We start from the raw sequence: 16,056 nt of genomic DNA, 5'->3' as shown, positions 1-16,056 counted from the left end.
GGTTTAGATCGGGTTCAATGCTATTGTATAGTTGAGAGCCAGGATGACTTATGGCCGGCTACACTCACACAGTTTGTTTATTTCATTTGCACACACAAAAAAATACATATTACATAATAGGATAAAGAACAGGTCGGGAAAGGGCGTATAGAGCTTGTACCAGGCGCTCCTCCTCTATATAATTACAATTAATCACAATCGATAAATAACACTATATATATATATATATATATATAACAGTAATGTCAAGTCGTTAGTGGTACCCATTCAAAGCTAGTCATAGATGCAATTGTTCTTTAGAATAAATGTATGTCGACATACCAGTGGTTCTTTAGCTTGTTCCAAATATATTCTTATGATTTTGGTACGATTACTTTTGTTTAGTTTCAAACACATAGATAACACTATTCTGCATGCACCCGTCTTAACCAAGAATGTTTAGCGTACTGCACACCAAGTCACCCAATCAAAGTGTCAATGAGTCTTTCATGCAGCATAGCCGAAACGTTTAAAAAAACATGAATACACAATGACGTTCCCTTATCATGAAAACAAATCCCCACGGCATATACTTGATACGACAAGAGCCAGCAGGCCAAGTCGAAACAAATTGCAGTTAGACTAAGACTCTCAAGAGTAATGTCTGTTACATTGACTCGGCAAAATAAATGAACAACACTTACTGTTCATGCCAATTTTAGAGCACACCACTCTTCACACAAATATTACATAGATGGCATTGTGTCTTCCTAAATCAAATATGAACGGTAATTTTCGACAAAAAATTGACTAACCCAAATGTTCAGAATAAACTCTACCAACTTGAACGTAAACCGCAGATGAACCTTCGAGTTATTTGTGTCTTTCTTAAAAATTTCTATTGTTTCGAGCTCCTTTGTTCTTTAGAATAAAATCTAGGTCTCAGAGACGGCAATATCCCTCAACATCCTTTGTTACCGCGCGTTTGTTATATCGTAGCCAATATACGTTTAAACACGTATATATGACATACTGTACGGCACCAGACCTCACTTTATATCAACCGTTAAAAAGTCGGACAAAATCACAGTGACAGTCTTTATTACGGCTGTGAGACTGCTGCCGCCAAACAAGGAGTACCCGGATGTCGCGCACGAACCTAATTCCGCGTAATGGATCATCTGAGATTGGGTCGTGATGAGACCAGGTCTCTTGGGCTGTCTGACCCTCCAGGTCGTGACTACACTCTCCCCGAGGGGTCGCCCCTTAAAGCCCGGATTAAGGGAGATCTGGAACTACGGACGGCTCTTCATCAACCAGCTCATTGCGACTAATTTGCAAGTCTGAACCCTCGATCTTTGAGAGAGCCTGCAAATGTCGCGCTGTCAGTGTTGCTATGAAACTTATTACCTGAGGCAATGAGGTTACGTTTTCACCGCAGTTGGTTGGTGGATTTGGGGAAAGGACATCGCTAAAAGATATGAAGGGATTCTGGTGATCTGTGTGTGGGAGACAGGTCTGGGCATATGGCATCAGTGATAATATCGTGGAAAAGATGTGAATTAAGGTGTGTATTATCGAATTGTTTGCGTATGCGAAAACGTTGAGACTGAGGTAGAAAGCCTCTTTCAGAAGAAAATACGATACAACTTGCAAGATAATAACGGTGGAATCCTGACATTTGGAAAAAATGGCCTGCCACGGGAAATTTTCCTTACTAAATTTTACTAAATGTAACCATGCTATTTTTACAGGCTAATGCCAGTGTTTTTGTATGTTTTTATTTTAGTATGAACTTTCAGAAAGCGTCTAAAACTACACCTTTGATTAATGTTGAAATAAATTTACTAATGAGCCCAGTACAAAAAGGTTACACAAATTAATGAGCCGTGGAAGTTGAAGTCATGCAACATAACAACTCTCACAGCAGGGGTTAAAAAGGGTATGGGATTAAGGTGCCAACTTCTGGTACTCGAATCCACCAAATATCCACCCTGAATGAAAATGTAGGTGGAAGAAACTCGAACTCTGCGGTTCTGTAGGATATGAGCGCTTACATCAAATATTCCCGCCATGACACGGTCACACAGGTCAGTTCGATAACAAAACTACACACTTTAGACTACTTTAGTGTGAGGTATTAGACCAGACAAGAAAATTGCTTTGACCCCAACAGTCAAACCCTATCTAGAACATATTCGTCATCTTTATTCCCCAATATTTCCCGTGTACATGTCTACTTCTTTATTCCAAATTGCTCCATTTTATCGCTAAATTGACCTACCCTTTAGAAGATTTGTCTAAAATTGAGTCGCTTTACTTGTGTGGGATTTTGGAAGTAATAAGTATATACATCATCGGGTTCTTGGTTGTCCTATTCATATGATATACACGTACATACCAACGTCGAAGCACACATAACCTCTGATAGCCTTCTCTGTACAGCAGCTGCATAAGCAACAAGGTGCCCTTACTTCTGGTTGTCAGCCACCTCTCTATGTTATCTAGTACATTAGCCCGTGTTCGAGCAAGGAAAACGCTAGATATTCTTTTATCTCCCACTGTGCGAAAAGGGTCGATTTCCGGACGTTTCAATGATAGTATATTTCCGACAATATTACGTTTCCGACGATATTCAGACCTTTCTTGATCTCGATATCCTAAGTTTACGGATTAATATCTGGAGCCGGAAACGGGAACACATTTAATCGCAATATATCCGGATCCGAATATGTTAAAGTTTTGTTTCCGGATACCAGCCGAATATTCCGACTTTCCAGTAACGTATGCGGATTTTTTTTCAACGGAGAGACCGCAAATACGGATAAATATCTAAAGCCGGAAACGGGAACACATTTAATCGCAACATATCCGGATCCGAAAATGTTAAAGTTTTGTTTCCGGATATTAGCCGAATATTCCGACTTTCCAATAACGTATGCGGATTTTTTTATCGACGGAGAGACCGCGAATACGGATAAATATCTAAAGCCGGAAACGGGAACACATTTAATCGCAACATATCCGGATCCGAATATGTTAAAGTTTTGTTTCCGGATATCAGCCGAATATTCCGACTTTCCAGTAACGTATGCGGATTTTTTTTATCAACGGAGAGACCGCGAATACGGATAAATATTTAAAGCCGGAAATGGGAACACATTTAATCGCAACATATCCGGATCCGAATATGTTAAAGTTTCGTTTCCGGATATCAGCCGAATATTCCGACTTTCCAATAACGTATGCGGATTTTTTTTTCAACGGAGAGACCGCGAATACGGATTAGTATCTGGAGACGGAAACGGGAACATGTTTCATTGGTGCATATCCGGATCCGGATATGCTACCGTTTTGTTTCCGGATATCACCCGAATATTCTAACTTTCCGGTAACGTATGCGGTTTTTTTTTTCAACGGAGAGACCGCGAATACGGATCAATATCTGGAGCTGGAAACGGGAACATGTTTCATCGTCGCATACCCGGATCCGGATATGCTGCAGTTTTGTTTCCGGATATCACCCGGATAGTCCAACTTTTTGGCAGCGTATTCGGAGTCTTTCTGCAACGGACATCCAGCAACTTACCAATGAATATCTATAGTCGGAAACGCATATCCGTAACACTGAGTCCGCAATGTATACGGAGTGTTTTTGCTCCTGAAATTATATATCTGAGATTAAACATACTAGATACATGGCAAAGAAAATACGAAAAGCAAGAATATTTTAAATCACTCTGTAATTGTTTAAGTCCTATATCTGAACAGTTTCATGGTAACGCGTACTGATGATTCAGATTCAAGTTAGGCATATAGATTTGGTTATCGGTAGATGTTCTACAACAGCGGAAATACAAATGTAGGTATATAACTTACTACACAGTGAACAATCTTGAACAGTCTTAATTGTGGTAATATATTTACAAAAACATTGCTGTTATAAGTCCTGGAAATCAAGGTATAAGTATAATATAATTAAAAGTAAAAATAAGATCAATAGAGACTATACGTGATATAATGTCAATATTCTGAATGAGGGTAATTGAAAACCAATGATACAAATCTCTTACTCGGTAAATCAATGAATATAGAATGTATGCAGAAGTTATATCATAACATTTAGAGCTTCTTCTGTAACCTCTATAAATACATCAGAGTATGAATCATACAAATTTTGTATAGGGATATTCACGTTCTAGTTTACTTATGAACATTTACAATGTGTTTTCACATGATGCTACTCATTCTGGGCGTTTTACGGCACACCCGCAACGGCAATTACGGTACGGATTGATTAACTTCGTTAGGCACCAGGTCTAACATGTTATCCGTGTCACATAAAGGAATGTTCTGATACAAATAGTACTGCTTCTTAAACGTATAGGTGTTAACAGACATATCATTATTCCAAGATAGGCGTGCGGAAGTCACACAGGTTGGTTTGCTGCAAAGATGTTGCTGCACTGGAACTGTCTTTATAACCCCCCGATAAACTCAGCGGAAGATGCTGAAAAATAAACGTGGCTAGAATAAATCAAATGTGGAGACGAGTCGAGACCTACTACATCAAATGCGCACCCTCCCTCTCCAATGATATGACACAACGAAATAAACAACGATCGAATCAAAAACAAGATGGTCTACAACACTAAAGACAGCAGTGACCGGATACCTGTTTACTTAAAGTTTAGCCTTGTCTAATTCCAGTCGGATCATGCATATGGTCAAATAACGATAGCAAAGGGTAAAGTGAACAAAGTCGGCTCAATAAAAAATGTAAATTATGTTTCTAACAACGTTGAAATACTGCCCAACTGAAACTTTATCTTTGTAGACTTCTCGTGACAAACCCAAACGAAGTCAATGAACTTTGCGATCAGTTGAGTAATAAAAACACTTAAACATATGGATGAAACACAAATTAGGAAAACGGAAAGGCATCGGACTTATTGGCAGACAGTACAGGTACTATACGCATTGCTGGAGAGACTTTGTACATAGAAACACGTGTCGGAAATAGGAACGCAGATTCCGGAATACCATGAGGAAATATGTAACATATACGGACAACAGATATTCTAAGATATTAACCGGACACGCAAATGAACAATTCCTGTGTCGAAATATTTCCGAAAATGCTGTGTTGAAATTCTTGTTTGGAAATGTCCAGATATACGCGACATGTGTAACCTTTAGATTTGCCTAGAAATCTACCCTTCTCGTATAGGGAAGAAAATATGTTACATACACTGTATACGGAAAACTGGTATTCCCGGATATATGGGCAAATAGAGAAAAACACATATCTGAACCACTTAAACGCACGTGGCACGTATACGGAAGAATCAGGAGTACTGCTTTTGCCTGGGTATAGGGTAGCAACAGTTTCTTAGTCAATATATTTAGCATATCTATGTATAGTCAGAATACTGAAACATGGATTGTTGTAATATATCAACAACGCGTATTCGGTCTTACGAAACGCCCCTGTACAGTATCCAAAACAAAAACAAAACAGTATCACGAAATAAAGACTGTTTTCTTTCGGATCGCATATGCATGAAAATAATTTCTAAATTATTTCAAGGTACTGTAAAAGATAATGTCAACAGACTGAACAGATTATAATACCATTCCTGTATGATATGTTAAAGTTAAAACAGATCCTAAGGTCGAACTGAAAATCTAAAAAGAATTGAAAAAAAAACCTTATCAAATAATGTGGCTAGAAACACAACATTCCTTTTGCTACTAAACTCGACAGGACAGCAGCAAAATGATGTTTATTATCCTGACATTGCAAGGTCACAGTCCTCAATATGATGAGTATCAGGTCACCAAACACGTAGCATTTACTGAGAACTGATATTTCACGATACGACACCACTAAGGATTGTTGTTTTTGCTTGGACTTAATATATTCGGCATAGGTATATTCAGAAAATTTCTAATATTTGTCAGCTATATTGACTCTTTTCTGTAGTCATGTTACAGCATGGATTTCTGTAGTATTCCAACCCCTGATATCTCCGTACACAGAGGGAAACACGTATTCGGAGTAAAGAAATGACCATTAACAGTATCCGGGAAAATGTTGATTACTGATATTCCGTATACACACATGTTTTCTATTATGATACATGTGGGTGGCCTGTTGTGCTTCACGGAAGAGCTGCTTGAAAACAATTTCTGTGAAACTCTCCTAGCTGCAAATTGACACACTAGAGTAAGAAATGACTAATTTCTGATGTAGGTATTAGTTTAACCCGTCTTCAATTGTAGATATTGGAAGTTAAGTTACCGTGTTCTCGGCTTGTCCATGCTCCGCTGAGGTCACTGCACCCCGTTGTCCTCGTACCATCCACTTCGGTCCCGACTCCCGAGTACATGCAGGTCCTTCCTCGTCTTTGCAAGTTGGTTCAGAAAAGACGAATCTCGCGGTGTATTCCGTCAGATCGTATTGAGAATAGGATGTTAAGAGACTCGGGCTCCGGCAGATGTAGTCAAAGATACCTCCGGCACACGCTGAAACACCCCGGCTCTTTCTCCAACTCTGCCGGAACCGTTAAGTTTGGCGCTAACATTCCAGGAATGCGTCATAGATGAACGGACCAATCAGAAATCAGGCATATTTTCCGAACCATCTGGTGGCCAGATCTTATCGTAATTGTGCACATACCAATGTCCCAACTAAGAAGACAAACAAGCCAGTACGGTTTATATATATATATATATATATATATATATATATATATATATATATATATATATATATATATATATATATATATATATATATATATATATATATATATATATATATATATATATATATATATATATATATATATATATATATATATATATATATATATATATATATATATATATATATATATATATATATATATATATATATATATATATATATATATATACACTTCCATGGCAGGCCACACGCTTGTTTTCATATCATGCGTTAGCAATAGATTGATGCAGGTATTTCAATTATGCACATGCATGTATAAATCGGTTATGGAAATCTAACTTAAGTTGCTCTGATTGACACAAGATCACAAAATGTGTCACTGTTTGGCTTAATGCACTCGTGCAATTCGTTTTTAGATTTCAAGAACTACCAGAAACCCGAAGTTGTGTATTTGCTGATCGATTTGATAGTTTCAAGCACGGAGACAAAAAGCTCCTCCTAGAGGCAACATATATTATTGTACCGACCGTATCTTGGTCATGATACGCGCAAATACGTCCGGAAATCTAAGTGTCCCACAATGCCCTTCTGCTGTGGATTGTCATTTCCGGACTTATTTCCGGACAACTGTTTTGATTCTGGTCATTTTCGGAGTCCGGAACGCCTTCAGAAAACATGCTTCGTATACGGACAAAAGATAAACCAAGATATTTCCTAGACACAAAAATGAACAATTCCGGAATCGGAATATTTCCCGATATGCTGTGTCGAAATTCCTGTTTGGAAACTGTCCGAATACGCGGCACGTTCAACATTCAGATTTGCCTAGAATCTTTCATTTTATCACAGAGAACGAAATATATTGCGTAAACGGAACATCATCATCATCATCATCATAGTCGCCGCGTTCATCGGTTGACGATGCGGGCCATCATATGTATTCCCGGATATGTGGAAAATTACAGTAAAACGCATACCTTAACCTGGACTACAGAAACTAAAATGGCACATAATCGGTAGTACTTGCTTTGCATTGAAAAAAGATAGCAACTGTTTTGGATTCGAAATATTATCGGATATGTGTCATGACAAAGTCAACAGATATCTTTGTGTATGTAAAGAAACACGCATTCGGAGTAACGAAACTCCCATGTACGGTATCCGCAAATATCCTAAGTCATATTTTGCTTGATCTGCAACGAAACAATTCCTGATTCAATATATTCCCGTAAATGTTATGTATTGACAAAATGTCCAAAAACGTTCAGAATACTTGGCATGTCCAGTTATGTGTCAAATTTCGGATTTTGTCCAGAAATAGACCGCTTTCGCGCTTGACAACAGATGTCTCTGTATACATAACGAAATACGTATCCGGAGTTATGATACGAACTTGTAAAGAATCCGGTAAATAAAATAAAAACTATATTTATCCGGATTCACTAGGAATAATTTATTGAATCACAATATTTCCGGATATTTCAGGTGTCGAAATAAGTACTTGGCAATAGTCCGTATATTTGACATGCCCAGTGATGTGTCAAACTTTGGATTTGTCCGGAAATGAATTGCAACATTTTCGGAGTCAATACATTCCCGGTTATCTTACCTGTCACGGCAGAGTCAGAATACAACATGGATTGTCGAAGTATCTTAACAACAGATATCTCCGTATACATAAAGAAACACGTATCCGGAGTTACGATACGACCCTGAACTGTATCCGGAAAAATGAAAAGTTGTATTTATCCGAATTTGCTAGGAAATATTTCTTGAATCAAAATATTTCCGAATATGTTAGGTATCGATTTGAGTACTTGGAAACGGTCCGAATATGTAACATGCCCAGTGATGTGTCAATATCGGATTTGTCCGGAAATGGACCCCTTTCGCGCAGTGTCCGTCAAAAGACCGAAGCTGCATATATATGTGCCATCGATTTTTCGAAGTGTTAAATGTGTACTGGCTTTAGATCCGTCTTCCTGCCTCTTCAAAGAGTACCACGAAGAGTCACTTTCGGTTACATGTGTTTCAAAGATACTACAGAGAAATGTAAATTTTGAAGATATCTTCATGTAGCGTTGTATTTCGCGCGTGTTATTTTGCGCCTTTGAAAACATTCTATTCTTTATTTCGTATAAGAATATTCTGATGTTTTTTTATTAGTCCATGGATGGATAAAAATGGTGTGCTAAAGAGAAAAATATTAATAAGGTAACATACAAAGGACTATACTTGGTAATATTCGATAATCATATTCATACACAGTCCTTCAAATCTATTAGAATCACAGTATGAGCTTCACAGTAAGCGCTTCAGGCTTTTCTCAGAGTGATAAGTTTTATGTTACATGTACCCGTACCGAGTCCAACAACATTGCAGAGAGCATACAAATGCTTTCTTAAAGCAAATTTGAAATGCTGGCGGTGCCAAGCACTTCGCACATAATTATCCCCATTTCAAAAACACACTTAGCGTCGGTTTTAGTGTTGTCAAAGAGTATTGTTAAAATCCATCTCTTAACAGAGAAACGCCTACGTGTTACTTTTGATCAAATGCATCGTAGGGGCTGAATCACCCTTACTTTTTAAGCATAGAGCCAGTGTCACTTTGCTGGTCAATCATGTGTGTGTACAATTAACTTTGTGCACCAGAAAATATAATTTCTTTATTTCTTATTACACTTCTCCTTTCTATCCTGAGTGAGCGTATATTGGAATCACATAACATAATTAGCGCCTTGCCATGTTAATTCATTAGTTGGAATTGGACATTTAATCAGAATCATGGATTTTTTTAGAATGATTCTGATTAATTGGTTTTGATGGAAGCAGCATTGGGCAGGATCAATAGTTGATGTAGGAATATAAACTCGTATTGTTGATCATAAGTCTATAGCTACACAACAAATTATCACATTCGGATCTCTTGACCTGATGGTTGTTTTTGTTTCTGATACAGCGTTTTCACCACAGTCTGAATTGCAAATTTTTATTTACAATACTTAAAACTCCTTAAATTATCGTTCATATAGTTAAGTTTAAAATGGAAAACAATGCGTACGGTGTGAAAATAGCTGGAGTCTTCTTCTTCCTTTGCTATTATCTATGATATCCCCGGGAACTTTTGGACAACGCCTTCGCAAATACGCACTGTGTTTCCCTTTTCTAAAAACGACAAATCTTAACTAGGCATTCCTTTATTTTTATACTTATGTTCTTGTATTTAGCCCAAGAACTATCTACCACTCAAAAATCATGACCATAGCATGTCCAGAACATGAGATATTAAAACTGGAAGTTCCGCTGTACCATCATTTCAAGCCGCTAGACGGCCCAAAATCTAGTTAATTTTGAGGTCTCAAAAAGACCTATCCACATACTAAGTATGAAGACAATCCATTCAGAACGGACACACAAACACACACACGAACCCTGTGCAAAATATAACCTTCTCGAACGGCGAAGGTAATGAAAGCTTTCATCATCATCTAGAAACAACGCCCTGCTCATAGAACGGACCAGCCCTAGCTACCGTGGTGGTACTTACTCTTCAACACTTGCGATAGTCATTTGCATGAAACCCCGAAGACGTCTGCGCACGTCCACTTTGACTGTGAGATAACGGCAAACCGCACTTATACCTGGTGATGCCGACACTATTCCCCTGCATTAACCGTTCCTGGAGTCAAGATAAGTCATGACAGAAATGCAAGGAGCAACGCTCAAGAGTTCACGACCTTCAAAAAGACCAGATTGCTTCTAGAATGTAATCAGTAAGCTGTGGCTTGGCTTCGCGATCGCGGGCATGCCTTCTTTGCGTTGGATATTTCATCTGTGGTAACAACGCCTGGTACTAGTTGCTGTGAACGCGTAAAGGTAAGGTGCGTTTTGTACACAATTATTACAAAAAGTGATGGAAGGGAAAAACTTGCCAGCTGTTGATGAATGTCAATGCTTGTATTCATTGTTTTCTAATTTGCACCTATTTTCTTTTAAATATGAGCAGTTTGAAATTGGTCTGAGGCTCCTGCTGTGAGCCTGATAGATGAGAAGGATTATCTGTGAAAATGATCATCAAAGATTGCCGGGCAAAGTCCTTTATAATTACAAATATGGCCTCTTGGCACGGCGTTTCACCTACGTCCAATACAGTAATGTTGGTAGTGTCCGTTCTTCTCATCAAGACTTCTAGAACTGCATGCTGACTGCTTCTAGTTAAAGACCGAGAAAGCCACACAGCCTGGCAATATATTTTGTAAGATGTCAATCTTTAACTCCTTTTCCCCCTTTGTATAAAGACAGTGTTTTTTCCGTCAAAACCATTAGGGTTTCCTTTCAAGCTATAGCTTCTTATTCTTCAAGATGAATATGAGTGGGCCTTTTGATCATTTTCGAGTATACCAGCGGCAATTTAGTATTCAAATATGCCATTTTTACAGAGGTATGAAATCATTAGACACTATGTATATCAACCTTTTTTTCAGACAAAGAATACACTTGCAAGGAAACTGAACCTCTGAGTAAGCCTGTGTCTTTGACAAACTCGACATGTTATGTTGTCGGGGCCTAGAGATCTTTTGAGGCTAGCTCAGAGCTCTTTGCGTCGTTATTGATGTGCAGAAGGTGCTTTAGCCTTTCATAGGCGATAACTTTGACAAGGTAGGCTTCTCGCTTGTTAATCAGATTTTTCTTTTGGAATTGAGGCGCTGGTGTGATGGACTGTTTTAATCTTTCGTGTACATGTGTTCGTATGAAGTACCTCATAACCTCATACCAAAACAGAATGCAGAGTTATTCATCCGAAGAACTGTCGTTGATCGATTTACATAAAGTTTTTCAAATGAATCAAAGTCTACAGTCTGTTCTGAGGGGTGGTAGAAGGAAACAATGAAGTTCATCAGTCAATAAGAAACAAATTGTCGTACCTCTTCCAACACTGTCAGCAACAAATTAATCTTTATTCGGCTAACAGCACTGTCAAAAACACAAAATAAAACTCTAAATTTCTCTTACATCATTGTCAACAACAAACATCTTCATTCCTCTTATAGCACTCTCAACAACAAACAAATCTTTATTCCAATTACGGCATTGTCAACAACAACAGAAGTCTCCGTACCTCTGACTACAATGTAAACAACAACATAAGTCATCATACCTCTTATATGCCTGAAACAACAAACAAATTTTCATGCCTCTTATAGCATTGTCAACAACAGACGAATATTCATTCCTCTAACAGCATTGTCAACAACAACAATAGTCTTCATAGCTCTTACAGCACTGTCAACAACAAAGAAATCTTCATTCCTCTTGCACTGTACTGTGCGTACGTCAAATACCACGTTTACGATGCATATAATCCACAAGACTGTGATAGGAACATTTATACGGACTCAGGTATTAGATGTAGCGCATTCTGTCACTGTCAATGCGTGCGTTGGCGTTCTATTCGGGCGTTGAGGGAAATTTGTAGAAATATGTCAAAGGAGATTCATGAAGTTAAGTCAACGTGGGGACCGTACGGCTTTGTGCTGAAAGTAAGAATGTTATATCTTCCATATAATAAGCCCCAAATGAATACGTCAGGATAAACTTGTGTTTTTTTAGCAAGGGTAGAGGTTGCGTTGCCTGGACGTTAAAATGTCTTTGTCCTGCGTGTGGAAAGATCATATCTTCCATATAATCAGTCCCAAATGGATAAGTCAGGATAGAATTGTGTTTTTAGCTAGGGCAGAGGTTACTTTGTCCTGCACGTAAAAATGGCCCTTTCCTGCATGTAAAAAGATCATATCTTCCTTATAATCAGTCCCAAATGGATAAGTCAGGATAGAATTGTGTTTTTAGCTAGGGCAGAGGTTATTTTGTCCTGCACGTAAAAATGGCATTTTCCTGTGTGTAAAAAGATCACATCTTCCGGATAATTGGTCTCAAAAGGATAAGTCAGGATGGACTGTTTTATGTCTGAATAGAGATTGCAATCTGGCAGAATCGGAAACGACTACGATCGGGATTTCTACCGGTAGAATTGGTGATTCTCCCCGATCTCAATCTATACTCAACCTCGCAACTTAACGCAATCTCGACGTACATATTGCCATATACATCATGCAACCCGTTATGTATTGAACCCACTACTCCATCTGACTTTATAGATAGCAGGCGAAATATGAATATAAGAATCTTCAAAAGAAATATTCCCAAAGCGGCGTTCTTGGTAATGATACGGGATAAAAGAAACAAGTTCATATTAATGTAATCTTTAAAGTAATCAATCACGTCGTGTCTCTTTATTTGGCAATTTCTGTCTAATTTTGCTACGTTTAGATCTGGTCCCATATTTCTTAAATGTAGACATACGTTCTAGCTTACGATGGGTTGTAGCATGCCAGTTTGAGCGTTTTTCTTGCAACGATCGCACATGTGGCAGATGACCTGTCAGTCAGACGAAGATTCATGCCTTAATCAACATAGCATTCACTCATTGATTTGTTAATCATATGCGCCTGTAGCTTTAAGAGTGACTGATGTATTCTACATCGCCACCTTATGTGACGGCGCTGGTATTGATGATGTTTCAGGATGACACCATTGCCCAGTGGTGAAGGAGGTGGGATAACGCATTTTACTTTATGTCATACCTGGGCCGCAAAAACATTCGAGACTGGTGTTCCTGAACAGGTGATAACATGGGTTATCACACGGGATTCTACTTTTATCACAAGAGCTTCCATAGAATATTTAGAATGCATGAGGAGTGCGCTGCTGTCGAAAATTTGAATATTGGATTCGGGCGTTGGAATCCCGGCTGTTACAATTTTTGTTCGAGGACACCAAATTTTCTCAACTTGTGAAGCATTTCGCTTTGAAATGGGTATGACATGAATGAGATGTCTTGGATGGGTATGACATAAATGAGATGGGTATGACAAAACATATCAACCGCGGTCGGACTGGCACCTCGGGCAATACGGAATACATCGTGTTGTATTCTATATGCATCACAGTATGTGATTACACTGTATGACAGGCTGGTTCTATTAGTGTTGCAGCTAGGTTGTCACTTTATACATCTTGCAATAGATAGGGTTAAGCAAGCAGCTTATAGGGAGACAGGCAGACTATCTAAATTCACATCAACAGTTTGGAGGGAACATGTCCCTGCGGCCATATTGTTTTACCCTTCTGTTCCTTGTTTGTCATGAAAAAAAAAACAATGCAACTTTGAACCACGTCTTTCAAGTCATAGCCAAAACCCGATCTTACGATCTTTCCCCGTATGTACATTGAATAACGCTCTCTGTTTACCCTATGATTTATTGTATCAAACCTAGAAGTCTTTGAAAAGATAAAGGACTACATATACAAAATACCGCAGGACTCAAATTGAACACTTTGTCTAACGGAAAAACGGGAAAGATAAAGTGTTTCCCCTGTAGAGAGAGTGATCACAGAGAAAAATGAATCTCCTAAGCCGCAGGCACAACATGGATGATACAGGCGGTGCCTTTGCGAAGTTAGGCGCTAAATCCTTGATCCTCTACACTGGCAAACTCATCTTTAACTAATCTGCCCTCTGGGCAAGGGACGGACGTAGAAAAATGGTGGAAGCCCTGTATATATGCACAACAGTACGCTTCTTACCTACCCGGCTTCCCACTTATCGTTATATCTCTGATACCTGAAGAAATCAAGTTTGGACATTTGAGTTGGATTTTTCCACGCTTCTATATTGACAAAATAATCTTTAACTAATGTACTTTTTGGGAAAGGGCTAAAGACGGGCCGGGAAAAATGACAATATACATAGCATGTACAGTGATTTGATATGTTATGTTATTATGATCTTGATTTTATGGTTTTGATATTAATTTACAATTACTTAATTGTGTGTAACAGCTTTTAATTTTTTGTTAGTAATGGAAGAAAATTTGTCAAGTGTTATTCCACTTTGCTCATTTATTATTCAGTATTTTGTACTGGGTTGATTTTGTGTTTCATGCTTTACGTTTATTTATTTACTGTGATGTTTATGGTTATCAGTTGTGCTTATCTAATTCATTTTATGTTGTACATTGTACATTGCAATAGCCAATTTCTGGCAGAGAGCAAATAAGGTTCATTCATCTACAGTGGCATGGCTCTGCCACCAAGCAACCTGCTAAGAGCATATCGTTATGCCCCTGAAGAAATCGAGGTTAAGACATTCAAGGTTAAGAAATTTTCACACACTTTGTGCCGTGAGATATTCTATATACACTGGAAAAATCATCTTTATCGACAAAAGACAATTCTGCTAGGATTATACTAAAAATGTGCTGAGAAAGTTACATTTCTAAATGGAACTTATGTGTTGAATCTGAGCCAAAGAACCACTATCATAATGATAAACTTATGCATGACGAAATGACCTTTAATGATAGATTTATGATTTCCAAATCTTGGTAATGATAGATAAAGACAATTTGCACACTTTAGTATAGTCAGTCCGTTTGGCAAGAGCTAACTAATCAAAAGATTATCTTTTCCAAAGCTAGAAAAAGTGCACAGTTTTACACCTAATCTACATCTTAAGGAAATAATCACTCACAAGTCTCCTTAGTATGAACTTCTCTTGCATCTTTTTCCCTAACAATTAATCAAGTTGTCGTGTACTCAAAGATTTACACAATTTGAATATTGAAGCAAAATGAAACGTAGTATTTCTATTGGCTGGGGTTTAAAATGATTATAAGCAAACCTCAAAGTATTGCCCGTGAGATTTATGTAAATGTTTTGTATTTGTTACTTTACTATGCTTTGGTGTGTTGCATACTGTGCTTACTCCAAGCTTTTTGATGTTTAGATACGTTAGGCAGTTTTTCATTTTCTTTGCTCTACTCCCCAAAGTGCGATTGGAATACTCCATTTTCCGTCCTCTTATACAAGTTTGAAGTTTTTTTTTTTACTTTTAATCTCTTGTCTCAGTATAGAGGCCAAAAAAGGATTGAAGTTTGAAGATTTTTTTTTTACTTTTAATCATTTGTCTCAGTATAGAGGCCAAAAAAGGATTACGTCAAGAGGATTTTTGTAAGACTCTGTGTGATCCAATCTTCAGCAAATTGTCCCCAATCAATTGATTGATCTAAAGATGAATATAAGATGAATGCAAAGACTTCATCCGTTCTCAAAACCTATTAAGCTGTGATTAGTCATTCTATTGACTATGGAACAGTTACGGCACGCAAACACGAGGAATACCACCGGCATGTCATAATGACAAAGGAGGAAATAGGTCAGGAATACTAATGAAACAATTAATAGGAAAATACATTAAAGAATGTTATATCAAAGAATGTTTAGACGATCGAAATTCCTCCAATG

General features: G+C 38.0%; 1 protein-coding gene and 1 long non-coding RNA gene across 2 annotated transcripts in view; one reads left to right on the top strand and one right to left on the bottom strand.

The window, feature by feature from the left end:
* Positions 1 to 3,611: 3,611 nt before the first annotated feature.
* LOC136424107 (uncharacterized) lies at positions 3,612 to 6,473 on the bottom strand. The gene is made up of 2 exons (XR_010753821.1): positions 6,284 to 6,473; positions 3,612 to 4,489 (listed from the first exon to the last, which is right to left on the bottom strand). It is a non-coding gene; the product is annotated as an uncharacterized lncRNA (long non-coding RNA).
* Positions 6,474 to 10,283: 3,810 nt separating this feature from the next.
* LOC136424073 (glutamate receptor ionotropic, delta-2-like) overlaps positions 10,284 to 16,056 on the top strand; it is a 46,167-nt gene continuing 40,394 nt past the window's right edge. The window contains exon 1 of the mRNA XM_066412493.1: positions 10,284 to 10,569. The gene's annotated coding sequence lies outside the window, so the exon portion shown is untranslated. The remainder of the gene's footprint in view (positions 10,570 to 16,056) is intronic.

The sequence above is a fragment of the Branchiostoma lanceolatum genome, chromosome 18 (assembly GCF_035083965.1).
Source record: "Branchiostoma lanceolatum isolate klBraLanc5 chromosome 18, klBraLanc5.hap2, whole genome shotgun sequence".
Classification (NCBI taxonomy): domain Eukaryota; kingdom Metazoa; phylum Chordata; class Leptocardii; order Amphioxiformes; family Branchiostomatidae; genus Branchiostoma; species Branchiostoma lanceolatum.
This window is presented reverse-complemented; position numbering and strand designations above follow the sequence as displayed.